The sequence below is a fragment of the Cyprinus carpio genome, chromosome B19 (genome assembly GCF_018340385.1).
Source record: "Cyprinus carpio isolate SPL01 chromosome B19, ASM1834038v1, whole genome shotgun sequence".
Taxonomy (NCBI): Eukaryota; Metazoa; Chordata; class Actinopteri; order Cypriniformes; family Cyprinidae; genus Cyprinus; species Cyprinus carpio.
The window spans coordinates 2,142,056-2,163,937 of NC_056615.1; the positions used below are offsets into that span (position 1 = coordinate 2,142,056).

Below are 21,882 nucleotides of genomic sequence, written 5' to 3' on the forward strand. Positions count from 1 at the left end.
AAAATATTAAACAGGTTTTCCCCACTCAGTGATGCACCAACTGAGAAACCTGATGAAAGTGCTCTAGTTATTGGCGATTCTATTGTACGGAATGTGAAAATAGAGACACCAGCCACCATAGTCCAATGTTTACCAGGAGCCAGAGCGCCTGACATCTTAGCAAATTTATAAGTGCTGGCTAATGCTAAACGTAAATACAGTAAGATTGTTATTCACGCCGGCGCTAATGATGTTCGACTCCGCCAGTCGGAGATTACTAAAAATAATATTAAAGAGGTGTGTGAACTTGCAAGCATGATGTCAGACACTGTAATATGCTCTGGTCCCCTCCCTGCTTACCGTGGTGATGAGATACAAAGCAGATTGTCATCACTCAATGGCTGGATGTCTAAGTGGTGCCCGCAGAATAACATCACAAAAGACTGCTTTGTAAGTAATCTTCCTGATGTATCCCAATTCCTTAGCATATCCAAAACCTCAGAACAACTTGATCACGTAACAGAAACTATGGACTCTCTCTTTTCTAGCATTTTAAATACAGTTGCTCCTTTACGCTTAAGGAAGGTTAAGGAAAACAGTCTGACACCATGGTATAATCAGAACACTCGCACCCTAAAGAGAGCAGCCAGGAAAATGGAGCGCAGCTGGAGGAAAACAAAACTAGAGGTATTTCGTATTGCTTGGAGGGAAAGTAACCTATCTTACAGAAAAGCATTAAAAACTGCTAAATCTGATTACTTTTCGTCTCTTTTAGAAGAAAACAAACATAACCCCAGGTATTTATTCAATACAGTGGCTAAATTAACCAAAAATTAAAGCATCAACAAGTGTTGACATTTCCCAACATCTCAGCAGTAATGACTTTATGAACTACTTTACTTCTAAAGTCGATACTATTAGAGATAAAATTGTAACCATGCAGCCATCAGCTACAGTATCACATCAGATAGTGCACTATAGATCCCCTGAGGAACAGTTCCACTCATTGTCTACTATAGGAGAGGAAGAATTGTATAAACTTGTTAAATCATCTAAACCAACAACATGTATGTTAGACCCTATTCCATCTAAGCTCATAAAAGAGATGCTTCCAGAAGTCATAGATCCTCTTCTGACTATTATTAACTCCTCATTATTAGGATATGTCCCGAAAACCTTCAAACTGGCTATTATTAAGCCTCTCATCAAAAAAACACAACTTGACCCCAAAGAACTAGTTAATTATAGACCGATCTCGAATCTCCCTTTTCTGTCCAAGATACTAGAAAAGGTAGTATCCTCACAATTATATTCCTTCTTAGAGAAAAATGGCATCTGTGAGGATTTCCAGTCAGGATTTAGACCGTATCATAGTACTGAGACTCCTTTCCTTAGAGTTACAAATGACCTGCTCTTATCATCTGATCGTGGTTGTATCTCTCTATTAGTGCTATTGGATCTTAGTGCTGCGTTCGACACTATTGACCAAACTATTCTTTTGCATAGGTTAGAACACTTTGTTGGCATTTAATGGAAGTGCATTAGCATGGTTTAAATCGTACTTATATGACCGCCATCAATTCGTAGCAGTGAATGAAGAGGTATCATATCGTTCACAAGTGCAGTATGGAGTACCTCAAGACTCAGTAATAGGGCTGTTACTCTTCACGCTTTACATGTTACCCTTGGGAAATATCATCAGGAAACACGGTGTTAGCTTTCACTGTTATGCTAATGATACTCAGCTCTATATTTCTTCGTGGCCCGGCGAAACATACCAATTTGAAAAACTAACAGAATGCATAGTCGATATAAAAAACTGGATGACGAGTAATTTCTTACTGCTATATTCTGAAAAAACAGAGGTGTTAATTATAGGACCTAAAAGCTCGTCATGTAATGACCTAGAACGCTGTCTAAGATTTGATGGCTGCTGTCAATTCTTCGTCATCAGTTAGGAACCTAGGTGTGCTATTTGATAGCAACCTTTCCTTAGAAAGCCACATTTCTAGCATTTGTAAAACTGCATTTTTCCATGTCAAAAATATATCTGAATTACGGCCTATGCTCTCAATGTCAAATGCAGAAATGTTTATCAATGCGTTTATGACCTCAAGGTTAGACTATTGTAATGCTCTATTTGGTGGTTGTTCTGCACGCTTAGTAAACAAACTCCAGTTAGTCCAAAATGCAGCAGCTAGAGTTCTTACTAGAACCAGGAAGTATGATCATATTAGGCCGGTCCTGTCAACACTGCACTGGCTCCCTATGAAACACTGTATAGATTTTAAAATCTTGCTTATTACTTATAAAGCCCTGAATGGTTTAGCACCTCAGTATCTGAACAAGCTCTTGTTACATTATAGTCCTCCACGTCCGCTACATTCTCAAAACTCTGGCAATTTGATAATACCTAGAATATCAAAGTCAACTGCGGGCGGCAGATCCTTCTCCTATTTAGCGCCCAAACTCTGGAATAACCTACCTAACATTGTTCGGGAGGCAGACACACTCTTGCAGTTTAAATCTAGATTAAAGACTGTTCTCTTTAACCTGGCTTACACATTACATACTAATACACTTCTAATATCCAAATCCGGTAAAGGATTTTTAGGCTGCATTAATTAGGTAAACCGGAACCGAGAACACTTCCCATAACACCCAATGTACTTGCTACATTGTTAGAAGAATGGCATCTGCGCTAATATTAGTCTGTTTCTCTCTTATTCCAAGGTCACCGTAGCCACCAGATCCAGTCTGTATCCAAGTCAGAGGGTCACTGCAGTCACCCGGATCCAGTATGTATCCAACCCAGATGGTGGATCAGCACCTAGAAAGGACCTCTACAGCCCTGAAAGACAGCGAAGACCAGGACAACTAGAGCCCCAGAGACAGATCCCCTGTAAAGACCTTGTCTCAGACGACCACCGGGACAAGACCATAGGAAACAGATGATTCTTATGCACAATCTGACTTTGCTGCAGCCTGGAATTGAACTGCTGGTTTCGTCTGGTCAGAGGAGAACTGGCCCCCCAACTGAGCCTGGTTTCTCCCAAGGTTTTTTTCTCCATTCTGTCACCGATGGAGTTTTGGTTCCTTGCCGCTGTCGCCTCTGCCTTGCTTAGTTGGGGACACTTCATTTACAGCGATATCGTTGACTTGATTGCAAATTATTGCACTGATACTATTTAAACTGAACTGAGCTGCATGATGACATCACTGAATTCAATGATGAACTGCCTTTAACTGTCATTTTGCATTATTGACACACTGTTTTCCTAATTAACGTTGTTCAGTTGCTTTGATGCAATCTTTTTTGTTTAAAGCGCTATATAAATAAAGGTGACTTGACTCGACTTGACATCCCTTCACACTGGGGTTTTTCCCTCAGCATTCAGACAGGCTTGTATAACCCCACAACTTAAGAAACCTACCCTTAACCCATCTCTTTTAGAGAACTACAGACCAGTTTCCCTTCTTCCTTTCATTGCTAAATACTTAAACGAGCTGTGTTCAACCAAGTCTCTGCCTATCTCACACAGAACAATCTACTCGACAGCAACCAGTCTGGTTTCAGAAGTGGAAATTCAGCCGAGACTGCTGTGCTCTCATTTGTTGAAGCCCTAAGACTAGCAAGAGCGGATTCCAAATCTTCAATAGTCAAGTCAAGTCAAGTCACCTTTATTTATATAGCGCTTTAAACAAAACAGATTGTGTCAAAGCAACTTAACAACATTAATTAGGAAAACAGTGTGTAAACAATGCAAAATGACAGTTAAAGGCAGTTCATCATTGAATTCAGTTATGTCATTATCCAGCTCAGTTCAGTTTAAATAGTATCTTTGCAATAATTTGCAATCAAGTCAACGATATCGCTGTAAATGAAGTGTCCCCAACTAAGCAAGCCAGAGGCGACAGCGGCAAGGAACCAAAACTCCATCGGTGACAGAATGGAGAAAAAACCTTGGGAGAAACCAGGCTCCGTCGGGGGGGCAGTTCTCCTTTGGCCAGACGAAACCAGCAGTTCAATTCCAGGCTGCAGCAGAGTCACATTGTGCAGAGGACTCAACTGGTTCCTGTGGTCTTGTCCCGGTGGTCGTCTGAGACAAGGTCTTTACAGGGCATCTGTATCTGGGGCTCATCTAGTTGTCCTGGTCTCCACTGTCTTTCAGGGCTGTAGAGGTCCTTTCTAGGTGCTGGTCCACCATCTAGTCTGGATACGTACTGGATCTGGGTGACTGCAGTGACCATCTGATCTGGATACAGACTGGATCTGGTGGCTAGGGTGACCTTGGAATAAGAGAGAAACAGACTAATATTAGCGTAGATGCCATTCTTCTAACGATGTAGCAAGTACATTGGGTGTTATGGGAAGTGTTACTGGTTCCGGTTTACCTAATTAATGCAGCCTAAAAAAACTTTATCGGATTTGGATATTAGAAGCGTATTAGTGTGTTATGTGTCAGCCAGGTTAAAGAGATGGGTCTTTAATCTAGATTTAAACTGCAAGAGTGTGTCTGCCTCCCGAACAATGTTAGGTAGGTTATTCCAGAATTTAGGCACTGAATAGGAAAAGGATCTGCCACCCACAGTTGAGTTTTGAGAACGCAGTGGACGTGGAGAACTATAATGTAACAAGAGCTCATTCAAATACTGAGTTGCTAAACCATTCAGGGCTTTATAAGTAATAAGCAAGATTTTAAAATCTATACAATGTTTAATAGGTAGCCAGTGCAGTGTTGACAGAACCGGGCTAATATGGTCATACTTCCTGGTTCTAGTAAGAACTCTAGCTGCTGCATTTTGAACCAGCTGGAGTTTGTTTATTAAGTGTGCAGAACAACCACCCAGCAAAGCATTACAATAATCGAACCTTGAGGTCATAAACGCACGGATTAACATTTCTGCATTTGACATTGAGAGCATAGGTCGTAAATTAGATATATTTTTGAGATGGAAAAATGCAGTTTTACAAATGCTAGAATAGTGGCTTTCTAAGGAAAGATTGCTATCAAATAGCACACCTAGGTTCCTAACTGATGACGAAGAATTGACAGAGCAGCCATCAAGTCTTAGACCGTGTTCTAGGTTATTACATGCAGAGTTTATAGGTCCTATAATTAACAGAATTTAGCAGTAAGAAATTACTCGTCATCCAGTTTTTTATATAGACTATGCATTCCGCTAGTTTTCAAATTGGCTTGTTTTGCCAGGCCATGAAGAAATATAGAGCTGAGTATCATCAGCATAACAGTGAAAGCTAACACCGTGTTTCCTGATGATATCTCCCAAGGGTAACATGTAAAAGCGTTAAGAGTAACGGCCCTAGTACTGAGCCTTGAGGTACTCCATACTGCACTTGTGATTGATATGATACCTCTTCATTCACTGCTACGAATTGATGGAGGTCATATAAGTATGATTTAAACCATGCTTATGCACTTCCATTAATGCCGACAAAGTTTTCTAGTCTATGCAAAAGAATGTTGTGGTCAATAGTGTCGAACACAGCACTAAGATCCAATAGCACTAATAGAGAGATACAGTCGTGGCCAAAAGTTTTGAGAATTACATAAATATTAGATTTCAAAAAGTTTGCTGCTAAACTGCTTTTAGATCTTTGTTTTAGTTGTTTCTTTGATGTACTGAAATATAATTACAAGCACTTCATACGTTTCAAAGGCTTTTATCGACAATTACATGACATTTATGCAAAGAGTCAGTATTTGCAGTGTTGGCCCTTTTTTTCAGGACCTCTGCAATTCGACTGGGCATGCTCTCAATCAACTTCTGGGCCAAATCCTGACTGATAGCAACCCATTCTTTCATAATAACTTCTTGGAGTTTGTCTGTCAGAATTAGTGGGTTTTTGTTTGTCCACCCGCCTCTTGAGGATTGACCACAAGTTCTCAATTGGATTAAGATCTGGGGAGTTTCCAGGCCATGGACCCAAAATTTCAACATTCTGGTCCCCGAGCCACTTAGTTATCACTTTTGCCTTATGGCACGGTGCTCCATCGTGCTGGAAAATGCATTGTTCTTCACCAAACTGTTGTTGGATTGTTGGAAGAAGTTGCTGTTGGAGGGTGTTTTGGTACCATTCTTTATTCATGGCTGTGTTTTTGGACAGAATTGTGAGTGAGCCCACTCCCTTGGATGAGAAGCAACCCCACACATGAATGGTGTCAGGATGCTTTACTGTTGGCATGACACAGGACTGATGGTAGCGCTCACCTTTTCTTCTCCGGACAAGCCTTTTTCCAGATGCCCCAAACAATCGGAAAGGGGCTTCATCAGAGAATATGACTTTGCCCCAGTCCTCAGCAGTCCATTCACTATACTTTCTGCAGAAGATCAATCTGTCCCTGATGTTTTTTTTTGTTGGAGAAGTGGCTTCTTTGCTGCCCTTCTTGACACCAGGCCATCTTCCAAAAGTCTTCGCCTCACTGTGCATGCAGATGCGCTCACACCTGCCTGCTGCCATTCCTGAGCAAGCTCTACACTGGTGGCACTCCGATCCCGCAGCTGAATCCTCTTTAGGAGACGATCCTGGCGCTTACTGGACTTTCTTGGACGCCCTGAAGCCTTCTTTCTTTTACAAGAATTGAACCTCTTTCCTTGAAGTTCTTGATGAACCTATAAATTGTTTATTTAGGTGCAATCTTAGTAGCCACAATATCCTTGCCTGTGAAGCCATTTTTATGCAACGCAGTCATGGCTGCACGCGTTTCTTTGCAGGTCACCATGGTTAACAATGGAAGAACAATGATTTCAAGCATCACCCTCCTTTTAACATGTCAAGTCTGCCATTCTAACCCAATCAGCCTGACATAATGATCTCCAGCCTTGTGCTCGTCAACATTCTCACCTGAGTTAACAAGATGATTACTGAAATGATCTCAGCAGGTCCTTTAATGACAGCAATGAAATGCAGTGGAAAGGTTTTTTTGGGATTAAGTTAATTTCCATGGCAAAGAAGGACTATGAAATTCATCTGATCACTCTTCATAACATTCTGGAGTATATGCAAATTGCTATTATAAAAACTTAAGCAGCAACTTTTCCAATTTCCAATATTTATGTAATTCTCAAAACTTTTGGCCACGACTGTACAACCACGATCAGATGGTAAGAGCAGGTCATTTGTAACTCTAATTAGAGCAGTCTCAGTACTATGATATGGTCTAAATCCTGACTGGAAATCCTCACAGATACCATTTTTCTCAGAAAAGAAAAGGGAGATTCGAGATTGGTCTGTAATTAACTAGTTCTTTGGGGTCAAGTTGTGTTTTTTTGATGAGAGGCTTAATAACAGCCAGTTTGAAGGTTTTGGGGACATGTCCTAATGACAATGATAAATTAATAATAGTCAGAAGAGGATCTATGACTTCTGGAAGCATCTCTTTTAAGAGCTTAGATGGAAGAGGGTCTAACATACATGTTGTTGGTTTAGATGATTTAACAAGTTTATACAATTCTTCCTCTCCTATAGTAGAGAATGGGTGGAACTGTTCCTCAGGGGATCTATAGTGCACTGTCTGATGTGATACTGTAGCTGATGGCTGCATGGTTACAATTTTATCTCTAATAGTATCGACTTTAGAAGTAAAGTAGTTCATAAAGTCACTACTGCTGTGCTGTTGGGAAATGTCAACACTTGTTGATGCTTTATTTTTTGTTAATTTAGCCACTGTATTGAATAAATACCTGGGGTCATGTTTGTTTTCTTTTAAAAGAAGATCTAGCAGTTTTAAATGGTTTTCTGTAGGATAGGTTACTTTGCCGACAAGCAATACGAAATACCTCTAGATTTGTTTTCCGGGTCTGTTGTGAATGCGACTGCTGTGACTGTTGATGTACAACGCTGCTGACTTGTTCTCTGGTGCGCCCAATAACAAAGAAAACACATCAGCAGCGTCATATGTCAGTGGCGTCACTGCAGTGTTGTGAACGCGCTCATAACAGACCCGGAAGAGAAGAAAATGATGAACAAAGTCGTAATATTTGTTATTTTTGGAGCAAAATGTATTTTCGATGCTTCAATAAATTCTAACGGACCCTCTGATGTCACATGGACTACTTTGATGATGTTTTTATTACCTTTCTGGACGTGGACAGTATACCGTACATACATTTTCAATGGAGGTTCATAAAGCTCTCGGACTAAATCTAAAATATCTTAAACTGTGTTCCGAAGATGAACGGAGGTCTTACGGGTTTGGAACGACATGAGGGTGAGTCATTAATGACATAATTTTCATTTTTGGCTTAACTAACCCTTTAAGCATAAAGGAGCAACTGTATTTAAAATGCTAGAAAAGAGAGAGTCCATAGTTTCTGTTACATCATCAAGTTGTTCTGAGGTTTTGGATATGCTAAGGAATTGGGAAACATCAGGAAGATTACTTACAAAGCAGTCTTTTGTGGAAGAAGTGATGGTTCTACCATATCAAGAAGTAGAATTTACAGTTTTAGCTATATGAAGTTTGCACAAAACTAATTAATGATCTGAGATATCATTGCTTGGCTGCATAATTTCAACACCATCAACATCAATTCCATGTGACAGTATTAAATCTAGAGTATGATTTTGACAATGAGTAGGTCCTGAATCGTGTTGTCTAACCCCAATAGAGTTCAGAATGTCTATGAATGCTGATCCCAATGCATCTTTTTCATTTTCAACAAGGATATTAAAATTACCAACAATTAAAACTTTATCTGCAGCCAGCACTAACTCGAATATAAATTCAGCACATTCTTTAATAACGTCTGTATGGTGCCCTGGTGGCCTGTATACAGTAGCCAGTGCAAACATCACAGGGGATTTATCATTAACACTCAATACTTTTCTTGCTGGATCCATCCACTGCTTTTGACACGGTTAACCACCAGATCCTCCTGTCAACCCCATTTGGCAAAGGGCATCTCAGGAACCGCACTCCAGTGGTTTGAATCTTACGTCTCAGATAGGTCCTTCAAGGTTTTCTTGGAGAGGTGAAGTGTCCAAGTCGCAGCATCTAACTACTGGGGTTCCTCAGGGCTTAGTTCTTGGACCACTTCTCTTCTCCGTCTACATGGACTAAGTTGTCATTCAGACACATGGCTTTTCATATCACTGCTATGCTGATGACACTCAACTCTACCTCTCATTTTATCCTGATGATCCGACAATAGCTGCTTGCATCTCAGCTTGTCTAACAGATATTTCTTGCTGGATGAAGGACCATCATCTTCAACTCAAACTTGCCAAGACAGAGCTGCTTGTGGTTGCATCAATCCCATCGTTTCATCACAATTTCACCATCCAGTTAGGCACATCAACTGTAACTTCCTCAAAAACAGCCAGAAACCTTGTTTCTGATTTATGATCTGAGTTATGATTGATGATCAGCTGACTTTCTCTGAACACATTGCTAAAACTACCCAGTCCTGCAGATTTGCTTTATTCAACATCAAGAAGATCAGGCCCTTTCTTTCGGAACATGCTTCACAACTCCTCGTTCAAGCTCTTGTTCTGTCCAGGCAGGACTATTGCAATGCTGTCTTGGCAGGTCTTCCTGCCAGTTCTATCAAACCTTTACAATTAATCCAGAATGCGACAGGAAGATTAATTTTTAAAGAGCTGAAAAGAAGACTGTGTCCATGCCTTTTTAGCACTAGTTCTTCACTGTTCGTCTTTAGTACATCCTGACAGTACTATTTTAACACCAAAAGACGATTTGCGCTGGTGCAGGTTGCCGGTGCAAATCTGGCCCTTAATTTCAAGTCTGATCAATTTCTGTTCATTTTTAACTTCAAGCAAGACTCCCTGATAAAATGCAGATCTTTTGTTAATGAACAAACACTTAAGATGCTTATTCACCCATGGCTTACTATTTTGTTATATCTTAACAACTTAGTCAGGATGAGAGAATCAAAGTTGCCCAAGAACAAACTACACCATTAAGCTTATCAATATCAGCAGATTAATCCATAAACACATTCCATATGGTAAAATCAAAACATCTTTGTAACATCATCAGTAAAAGATTTATTTTTAGTTCAGTTCTATAGATGGACACAATTGTGATCTGACAAACTTAACTGGAGTAATGGGATAGATTTTTGTGATAGATCCAGAATCCATAATAATGCGTGGTTGGACACTGCCATGCTATTATATGATTAGATATTTGACAGTGAAAGTGATGTGACACACAGCCAAGTACGGTGACCCATACTCAGAATTCATGCTCTGCATTTAACCCGGAGCAGTGGGCAGCCATTTATGCTGCGGCGCCCGGGGAGCAGTTGGGGGTTTGGTGCCTTGCTCAAGGTCACCTCAGTCATGGTATTGCCGGCCCGAGACTCGAACCCACAACCTAAGGGTTAGGAGTCAAACTCTCTAACCACTAGGCCACGACTTCCCTTTTGCATGCATAACAAGCAGTTGAACAGGTGTACCTAATAAAGTGGCCAGTGAGTGTATGCACAAGACAATGAAGGAACTAAACAAAGACACAGATGCAAATCATAGGCTCCATTTACACTTGGCATTAACATGCGATCACCATCAGTCAATCAGGACACAGCGCATTTACACTTGGCAACATCACTGGACTAGGATAATGATCAGATCTGTCTTTCCTGCACAATATTCAAACAAGTCTACAGAGGATGGCCTTCAGTTGACCTGAAATGGTGGGTTTTCTTTTGAAAAGTATTTTCAGTCGTGGGACATTTTACAGATCAAAATAAGTGTGCAAGTCTCACTAGCGCACCATGCCCTGGTGTTCTTCTGACCGTAAGGGAGAGAGGGGGCGGGGTTTTGCGTGACATTGACCTGCGAATGCAGACACAATAGCTGGATTGCGTTTACATTACACTGACATCCGATCACAATGTGTCCTCGATCACCTCTGGACCAGGACATGCTAATCAGATAAATTCCGATCAGAAGTGCGTTGTCTTCTTCACTTGTCTTTTCAATGTGTATGTGGACAACATCCGGATAAAGGTTGCATGTTAATGCCAAGGCGACAAACAAGTGCATAATCTGTAACTAAGACAACCAAGAAAAGTGGAAGCATAGATATGTATATGTATATATGCCTTATAACGATACGATACACTTTATTGTCAGACTGAGTCTGAAATTTGTCTTGCATTGCAGCAGGTTCACTTAAAATTACAATACTTTAATCACATAAACAACACAGACTACTGAGCTTTCTCTCTCACACACACACAAAAGAACATTTACTTATACCTGTGAAAGTTTATTCCATTTCTTCTGGAATTTAAATTTTCTTGGTTTTTACAAGCGAAGGCTGCGCTTATTGTGAGTGACGACACTTTAACCATTCCAAGATGGTGGACACATTGACGTGTCTGGTGCGGTCTACGGCTGCATCTGAAAACTTAGGCAGCTGACTTGTTGCCTCACTGCCCTATCAGGCAATGACATGCAGGCAGCATTTACGCATGAAGGCACCTAAAGAAACTGATTTTGGAAAGACTTCGGAGGCAGCATAATGGTTTAATGATCTACAGCAAAATATAGAGAGCTTTGGTGATAACTAAGTGAATATTTAATTACTGCAATAGTACTTTCTCGCTAGAAATTACATCAAAAGTGGAAAACGTTTATCAAAAATGTACATTAACACACAAACTGACCACCGACTGTAACTCTCAGACACCATCTTTATTTTTGATCTTAACTATCACAGAATGGAATGCACAGGATTGTGAGATATCGAAGGCAGCGAAGGATACATTTGTGCTGCCTTCAAAAATCAGTCAGATGAAGTCATCTCAGGAGACAGGAACTGAAACTAACACTGAATTAGGACATGCCTTAATGTCTTCCAGCCTTGGAATGCGTCCTCCAAAGGCAGCAGTTTTCAGTTTTCGGTTTTCCAAATACCCACACTTGCAGTCTTGGCCACTTGAGAGTGCATATGCATGACAGGAAGTAAGTACGGAAGACTGTCCCAGTTCTTAAAAACGCCAAAGCACAGTGCCCTTAACGCACACTAAATCCACACTATCTTGAATACCGCTCCGAAACAGTATTCAAGGCTTAGTGTATCCCATCATGCATCATGTTGTGGAAATAAATTGTGAGACTTTTAACATGGAAACATGGAACATGGAAACCTTTCCAATGTAAGTTGAATATTAATATAATAATTAGATATTACATATAATTTGGTAAAAAAACAGTGTTTTATGTTTTATTGGTGCAAAGATGAGTAGTGGTGATATTTATTTTGTACAACATTTGCAACTGCTTTTTTTCACTTAATTAGAAGCACCACAAATTAAAATTGTCATGTTATAGGGACTACTGAACAGACATCCAGAAGTTGATTTTAAAATGAAAAGTATTTAAAAATAAAATAAAACTATGTAAACACTTGCATTTTTACAACACTACAAGTGTGTCCCATCAGGTAATGAAAAGTTCTACACACACTTGTGGTCTTCATGCTCACTTGAACACTTGGGCAAATACAGAAAATACATCATATAAGTAGTCAAGTGGTCAAGTGCAAAGAACACAAGTGTGGGTATTTGGGCAAGGCATACCTAAACATATCTATGACAGGAACTAAACAGAGAGGAAACACAGGAACCAAAGAAAGCAGAAATAAACATCAACATAAAGTCCTCAGAACATAAACATGACGTCCTCTAAACTCTTGAGTTTATTTTTGGGGCTTTTGTCTTCAATTTAAATGAAAGTTAAGTTGAGACAAGAAAGTGGTTATAGAAAACCCTCAGAATTAGGACAATTTAAATTCACAATCCTCTGTCCAGTTTAAAATTCATAACTCTTATTTTTCTTCAACAGATTCCCAACAGTTCACTCTGGATCCAAACACTGTGTATAATCTCCTCCGTCTGTCTGAGGGGAACAGAGTGGTGACTTGCACTTACAAACCTCAGCCGTATCCTGATCATCCGGACAGATTTGATGGATGCCTTCAGGTGTTGTGTAGAGAGAGTGTGAGTGGACGTTGTTACTGGGAGGTTGAGTGGAGAGGAAGTGATGGTGTGTATATATCAGTGTCATATAAGAGCATCAGCAGGAAGGGATCTTTAAATGAGTGTTGGTTTGGATCTAATGATCAGTCCTGGAGTTTGTTCTGCTGTTCCTGCAAATTCTCATTCTCTCACAACAACCAAACTATTGAACTCCCTGTTCCCCCCAGCTGCAGGAGAATAGGAGTGTATGTGGATCACAGAGCAGGAACTCTGTCCTTCTACAGCGTCTCTGACACAATGAACCTCATCCACACAGTCCAGACCACATTCACTCAGCCGCTCTATCCTGGGTTTAATGTTTGGGGAACAGCAAAACTTTCTGATTTAACAAAATAATTGATACAATGGTTATACAAATAATGTGATACTGCATCTTTGAGCTGCATGATAAATCAGCAACAGTGAGATGTTATGGTATCTCAAGGTAACAAAATTCTTTTATTGTCATTGAGTCAGATCCTCAGGCTTTTCTTACCAATTACTGACTGTGTGCATGTAGCCATGGACAATAATACAAATTGCATCAATATACTGTATGTGAGTGAGTATTTTTCTGAGGATTAATGATATAAATCTTTTTTTATATATATATATATATATATATATATATATATATATATATATATATATATATATATATATATATATATATATATATATATATTTAATTGTTAAAAAAGGTTTAGCTGTTGTATCACTCTATCAAAATGACTTGAGAATACTTACAATTGTTTGGAAATTAATGCTTTTTTATGACTACTTCAACTTTATTTGAAGAGAATGTGTTCAGACACTCTATATTCTCAGTTTAGATACTCGCTGATGGTTTTGCACATACATCAGCTGACAGGACATAAGGGGCTGTATTCACAAAACATTTTATCTTAGCATAAGTGTTCATCTAAAGCCTTGTTTCCACCGCAGGAACTTTGGCCTGGTACTCTGTGAGTTCCCACTGCAGGAACCAGGATCTAAATAAAGTTCCGGGTAAAAATTTGCCCCTGAGAAAGTCCCTGCTCACAAGGTTGTACTTTTTCAAAGGTCCGGAACTTTTGGGGGCAGAACTTGGGCGCTGAACATGCTGATTGGTTGAGTTCACGCAGCATTGTATTTCAACCACCATATTCGCATACATTTTTAAAATATTACTGTTATTGTGTCATGAAATGTAGTTCTCAAGGTATTTCAGGCGAGAATGTAGTTGTTTAAAACTCATATATGCGGTTTATTTAGAAAGACTGCGCCTATTTGAAAATGTGCTTTGCCGATTTCAGAGACGTGAGCTCCACACGATCACCGGGCGCTCAGTGCTCAACTCGTCTAGTCCTTCTGCAGCTGGCTCTGATGTCTCTGTAGTGGTTAAACATAAGATATAATTTGTTTTGGGTAAATCTAACATTAATCTTTATTCTATTAATCTGCTTAAATGAAAATTAAGCAATACAATACTGTTTGATATAATATTTTGTATCATAGTAATGTATGTACGTTCCCTCAACTACATTTCTGTGGCTATTATTATTTTAAATGAAAAAGAAAAGAGGCAGTGGTGTTTGATATCATACCTAATCTTCTCGGTACTTTAGGCCACGATGGAAACGCAGACAGGAACAGGTCTGGGGGAAAAAGTTCCTGGGAAAAACATCTCTGGGACAAATAGTTGTAGATAATTTCAGTGGAAAAGCAGCTTTAAATAGTTTGTTGGTTTAGGTCTGCGCGCGTTTCTCAATAACCAAGTACACAAATTTCGGACTTGCATCCTCTGTAGTTCAGACTTCGCAAGTTCGACTCGGGAGTGTGAACTCCCACGGACGCAACCCAGACAGCAACGTAATTTTGGCCCAGATACAGCCCATATCTGCCCCATGTGAAATCCATGTAGGGCAGATGTGGGCCGGATCTGGGCCGACACTGCTTGCTGTCTGGGAAGTCTGGTAATCCGAGTCAGTCAGCTCGCCTTGGCTACTGTAATTTTCCTCACTGTATTTACAATAAGATGAAATATGATGAAAACACCACTGCCTCTTTTCTTTTTCATTTAAAAAATATTAATAGCCACAGACGTAGTTGAGGGAACGTACATACAGTATATTACAATGAAACAAAATATTAAATCAAACAGTATTGTATTGCCTCTTTTCATTTTAGCATATTAATAGATTAATAGAATAAAGACCAAAGATTACCTGTTAGATTTACCCAAAAGAAATGATATCTTATGATTAACCACTACAGAGACATCAGAGCCAGCGTCAGAAGGACTAGCTGAGTTGAGGCTGCTCCGTCGGGAAACATGAGCACTGAGCACCCGGTGATCGTGTGGAGCTCACGTCTCCGAAATCGGCGAAGCACATTTTCAAATAGGTGCTATCTTTATAAATAAACTGCAGATTTGAGTTTTAAACAACTACATTCTCGCCTGAAATATTTTGAAAACTACATTTCATGACACAACAACAGTAATATTTAAAAAAAAAAAAAATGCAGATATGGTGGTTGAAATACAATGTGTGAACTCAGCCAATCAGCATGTTTAGTGCTCAAGTCCCACCCCCAAAAGTTCTGGACCTTTGAAAAAGTACTACCTCGTGAGCAGGCACTTTCTGAGGGGCACATTTTTACCCCAAACTTTATTTAGATCCTGGTTCCTGCGATGGAAACACACGGAGTACCGGCCCAAAGTCCCAAGTTTCTGGGGAAAGTTCCTGTGGCTTAAATAGCAGTAAAAGTTCTTAGGTAAGACTTTCCTATTCGTATAGGTAAAAACCTATTTATAAAGCTGTTGAGAGCAACTTTTACTAAGGAATTGGAAGAAGCTAAAAGAAGCTTAAGCTAAGAGAAAGTGCAGGGTTGAGCTTGTTGCTATGGATGATGTTATCAAGCTTATTAACTATGCCCACAGTGATTGGCTAAGAGGGGAAGGGTCTCTGTCAGTCAGTTAATCATACACATATTGTAGAACGAGGTATCATGTTGCCATATTCAAATAAAGATTTGGTCACACTTTATTTTAAGGTCCAATTCTCTCTATTCACAAACCATTTACTACGACTTTTCGCTCAATAAACTTATTTGCTGCTTATTAATAGTTAGTAATGTAGTTGTTAAGTTTAGGTATTGGGTAGGATTGTGGATGTAGAATATGGTCATGCAGAATATTGCTTTATAAGCACTAATAAACAGCCAATATGCTAGAAATAGGCAAGCTAATAAGCAACTAATTAATAGTGAGAATTGGTCCCAATACTAAAGTGTTACCAAAGTGGTACCAAATTTTCATATTCAAATAAAGTTTTTAAAATATAAATGTTGCCATATTCGAATAAAGTTTTTAAAATAAAATTGTTGCCATATTCAAATAAAGTTTTTCAAGTGTAGCCTAAGTGTCACTAATTAAACAAGTATCTATTTTCAGCTAATTGCTAGCTTCTTACATGTCTGCATCTCATAAACAATAAGCAGATATGCATATAAGCAGCCTTTTAATTAACAGACTGGAAATTAACAGACTACAGCTGATAGTAAGTGTAACATGGGTTTTGGGTTTGGTTTCATGTTCATTGTTCTCATGTATTTTATTTTGTCATAGTCATGGTTCCTGTATAGTCATGTGGTTTCTTTGCCCTCTTGTATTTTAAGTCATGTGTCTTGGTTCTCATTGGTTGGATTGTGTCATGTGACCCATAATGTTTGGTATTTATAGCCCTCATCTGTCCATTGTCTCTGGTCGAGTATTGTCCCTGTATCCTCTGTTGGTGTCTTTGAACCTCTCTCACTGTATGTGTCAGACTCTGTTCCATGTTTTGAGTGTGGTTTGCTCCTCATGTTGTTTATTGATTTCATTCCAGGTGTTCCCTGTTTGTTTTGTTTCCAGGTGTGTCTCCTTAGTCCCTCGTTATCCTATATTCAAAAGCCCCAGTCCTTTCAGTTAGTGTTCGTCCGGTATTGGTAATGTCTACTCCTTGTGCTATGTGTGATTCCCCCTGATGTGAATAAATTCCTTGTTGATGTACTACTGGTCTCCTAGTCTCCTCGTTCCTCGCCCCGTATTCCCGCACCGTAACAGAAAACCATGACAGAATACCGGACAAATACAGAAAGTAAGCGGCACCTACAGAAAACCCCCCCCCCTCCCCCCCCGCTTTTTTTTTTTTTTCAAGTGTTTCTTTCTCCCGGTTTGTTTCTCTGTTGAAATGGAGGAACGAGCGATGTTTATCACCATAGCTCAGGCGAGCTCTGACCCAGTCAGTTATGTGAGGGTGTTTGTGCCGCTTGCCCTCGCCAGCTCCCTCGAGGAGGAAACCCTCATGATTCTGTTCCGCATTGGACTGACGTTCCATCATCCCGCTGAGCTCCCAGACACCACCGAACTCGACTGGAAGGAGACAGTCATCCGGTGTCTGGAGAGTCTCCGATCCCGAACCCCTCCACTGGCAGTCCCGAGTCAAGTTCACTGGCCATTCATATAGCAAGCCCACTGGACGTTAATGTGGTAAGCCCACCGGATGTTAATGTGGCAATCCTGCCAGCCCCTAAACTCACTCCAGTGCCCACTCCTCGTAAGCAACTTCCAGAGTGCTCTCAAGTGCCCGCTCCTCCAGAGCACCCTCCAATGTCGGCCCAGCCCCAGAGTTCGCTCCAGTGTTGGCCCAGGCCCCAGAGTTTGCTCCAGTGTCAGCCCTGTTCCCGAGCTAAGCCTGCGGAGGGCTCCTGATCCTGAGTTAAGCCGAGCACGGGATCATCAGCCTCCAGAACAAAAATAAAACTGTCAACAGGTATTTTGCTATGCGTTTGATTAAGCACAGGTAGTAGTAGCCTGAAGCAAAAGAGATGATCAGTTCACATGCACTTTGCGGATCTTCTTGATCTGAGGTGGCTACAGCGATCTATCACACCACATTAAAGAGCACCAAAATGGTATTTATTGCTAGTGGTGTAATGTAACGAAGTAATAATACTTTGTTACAGTACTTGGGTATGTTTTTGTGAGTATCTGTACTTTACTTGAATTTTTATACTTCTGTCAGCTTTCTCTTTTACTCCACTACATTTCCTAATTAAAATGCATACTTTCACTTCGTTACATTTCCTCGAAGCATATTCGTTACTTACTACAAAATAAAGTTGGAAGAACACAGACTGCAGGAAAGCAGGTTTGACGAGTCAGTGGTCTAGCGTTTGCAATTTAGACTCCTAAAAAACACTTTTGCTAAACAAGTGTGCGCACAACCACAGATGATTTCATTTTTTACTTTTTTTAAGTCGAGTCTGGGGTGTGCGATATAAAGTATATCTTCTGTGATAATATGGTAAGTGTTGTTGAAATGATTTGCTATCTTACATTATTGAGTGTATCATGAAATCGCACACAGAGAGTGCAAGCACGTGATTTATTAGTCTATCAAAACTCAAAATTCAAGGCATTCTAAATTGTAGATGGCAAAAATGCCTCTATATGTTTTATTTATATTTGTATAATTTAATATAGTTAATCTATATCAAACAAAGAGTGCCATTTTTCCTCCAGATATCAGCACAATAACAAATCTAATAATAATTTTCTACAAGTTTAACAAAGTTAGCATTAAGTAAATTACATTTTAGACACAATGTTGCCTGTTTTTGCTTAACTTTACCAACAAGAATAGTTCCAAACAACGATCACAGCACTGGTTTGAGTCTCTGAGCGATGGACAGTGTTTACTAATTGAATGAATCAGCCATTTGAATAAATCGGTTGAATCTCAATGACTCACTCATTAACATTCACTTGCTGTCCCCTACTGCTGCCACTACTGGAGTTTGTGCAGGTTTGTGATCGTAGCTCCGTGTAGCTTTCTTTTTCTGTAGAATCTCTATCTTACTATCACTCTTTGTTTATTTCATCATCGTCATAAAATATAACTTAATTCCCACCATATTTCTGGTATTATCTATCAACATAATCTGATTAATTTGATCGTTCACTTTTATTCTAAATCCGCGAGTGCAGCGCACCTGCAGCGTGTTAGCATTCATTAGCCAGTTAGCTTGTCAATAGCATTTCCATTCGTGCCTATTGCTGTTTTCGTTTTCTTTTTTCTTCTTTTTTTCTCTCTCTCGCTCCGTTTTTTCACAAGTTCATCAAACAATTGTGGTAAGAATCATTAATGGCTTCTCTTGCTATTGTAGTTTGCACCGCTTTCCAAATGTATCGTTTATCTCTCTCTGTCGGCGACAAGGGATTCACATTAGGGGTCGACCGATTATCGGCGTGGCCGATTATCGGCGCCGATATTAAGCATTTTTATTGTTATCGGCATCGGCCATTTTCAAAACCGATTTGCCGATAAAACCATTTTATTTTGAAATGCGCGATCTGGCACTGATCCAGCCACCTCAGTCAGAGCGCACCGCTCTGTGGCCTAGACTAAGCCCCGCCCATCGTCCGTCTGATTTGTTGGGAGTCACGAGCCTGGCCAATCAATACGGCTGGCGCGGCTGGAAAATGTTCCGCTCGAAAGCAGAGGAGCTGCTTCAGTGATCATCATCACACATCAATAAAGCCCCTTTCACACTGCGATTCCGGCAAATACACGGGTAATGTGTCCCGGCATTTGTACCCGGGTCGCTAGATTTTGCATTTTCACACTGCCAGTGATTACCCGGAATATGTGCGTGCGTTCACACCGGTTCACACACAACCCGTAAAGGTCCCGTAAAGACACGTGATATCAGGGTGTGACGTGTATTGTACGAGTCGAAAACGCTAGGCACGTTACCTTTCAATGAAGCTGGCGAACAATCTCAGCTTCAGCGCGGAAAGTAAGGAACTAACTGATCTCTGCTTCGCTACAGTTTGCACATATTTGTTTCATCGCGAACGTTGATCTGCCTTCCAAACACGGTAAAAGAGTCGCGCGATAACGCGCGTCATCACTGCGACATGGCATTAGATCTGGCTTTTGTTCACACAGCACTTGTTTCGGGACTGAACCCGGCAATGTTACTAGGTCCCCGACCCGGGTTCAATCCGGGTTTGCTTTCACACAGAAGTCGACCCGGCAATGTTCCGGCAATTTGCCGGGTCCGACGTGCAGTGTGAAAGGGGTTTAAGTTATCTCTCGAAGGTAAGAATGCAGTAAACGTTCCTGAAGTTGCAATAAATCACTACACTGAAGTTGCAAAACACCTAAATATAATCGATTTATGATGACAAGCCCCGTTCAGTTATTATACTGTGAATTCCCGGTCAATGTCCGTCATTGCAGTGATATGTTTTAACGGATCATCACATCAGTGCTGAGATAGTGAAACTAAAACCTACTTCTCTCACCATTCGGCCAACTTAACGTTATATTGTGAATAGATTATCAACACGAATGAATTCACTCACGTCTGCTGCGGGTTTTTTTTTTTGTGTTGTTCACATAGCTTCACTGAACAGCGTCCGTTCCGTTAGGGCTCTTAGTCAAAAAAAATGCGCATATTTGGAGAAATATTGCTTTATTCTAACATGATTGTGACTAAGAATGAAAATAATTGAAAATAATTTATCATACAGATTCAGAATTACCATTATGCAATTTTGAAGAGCTGAAAGGGCATCAAGCGCGAGCTCTGACGCCCTGACGCGACGCGAGCTCCCTATTCCTGATTTAGTTATCTCCGCGGCCGCGCTCTCTCATTTGACTAATAACCATTAGCCGGGCATGCGATTTGATGGGGGGGATTTCCCCCCTTCTGGTCTATGCATCCCTGCCTCTGCTGAATAACTTTTATCCCCGGTGGGGATAAAAACATCATTCAAACCCGCTCTGACGTCCAGATCTGAATCAAATGATTCGCGATACGCGATCCGATTGAAGCGCATCGAAACAGTGAATCATTTTGCGACGCAATGGTTTTAACTGATTCGGAGTTTCAAAAAGCTCCGTTGTGTTCTTTGCTCGCTTTCTCAATGTAATTTGTTGTTTGAATAACCGTGGACATTAAATCATTACAATTAATAGGCCTAACTTAGGCTTACAATGTTTTTTATTAAACTGAGATCACACTAAATACAATTTCCGTCGTATTAAAAACATTTCATACAATTTTTCAAAAGCATCCCCCCCTCTGTTTATTTCACAAATCGCACCCTGCTAATAATAACCCTATGCTAATAACGTAAATTGTCAATAATCTCACATTGCACGTTTCTGGATGACGCTGTCCTGTATACTTCCTAGTATTATCGCCGTGATAAACAGTCAAACAAACATTTTACACATCAAAAATAAAAAAAAAACACTATTACAATATGGGTTGTGTGTGATTTTAATGCAATTCTGGGTTGCAAATAAAACGCTAAATATAACACACACACACACACACACACACACACATATCTATATATATATATATATATATATATATATATATGAGAAAGAGAGAGAGAGAGAGAGAGAGATTACATTTATTTTCCAATATTTGTTCATTTGTCGCTGTTTAAATTTGCTTTAAGTTTTACTTTGTTTATAGGATGGTGCTGATGGATGCAAGTTTTACTTAGTTTACAGAATGCTGCTGATGGATGCTCCCAGCACTTTTTATGTTTGTTGTTATTATTAATATTAATGTTGTTATTATGAACAGTTTCTCAGAATTAAAGATGTGTTAAAATAATTTAAAGAGAGTCTTTGTCAGAGACCTTTTTATTCTTAATTTTGACATTAATTTTCATTTTTACACTAGACACATATCGGTTCAAAATATCGGTTATCGGTCTCCTTGATCTGTAATAATCGGTATCGGCATCGGCCCTGAAAAATGCATATCGGTCGATCCCTAATTCACATGTGATAAATGCAGGAAAATAGTTGACCGAGAAGATTTCAGAATTAGAGA

General features: G+C 39.9%; 1 pseudogene; it reads left to right on the top strand.

Moving 5' to 3' along the window:
• The window catches only part of LOC109081335, a 30,888-nt pseudogene extending 17,347 nt beyond the window's left edge, over nt 1-13,541 (top strand).
• The last annotated feature ends 8,341 nt before the right edge of the window (nt 13,542-21,882 follow it).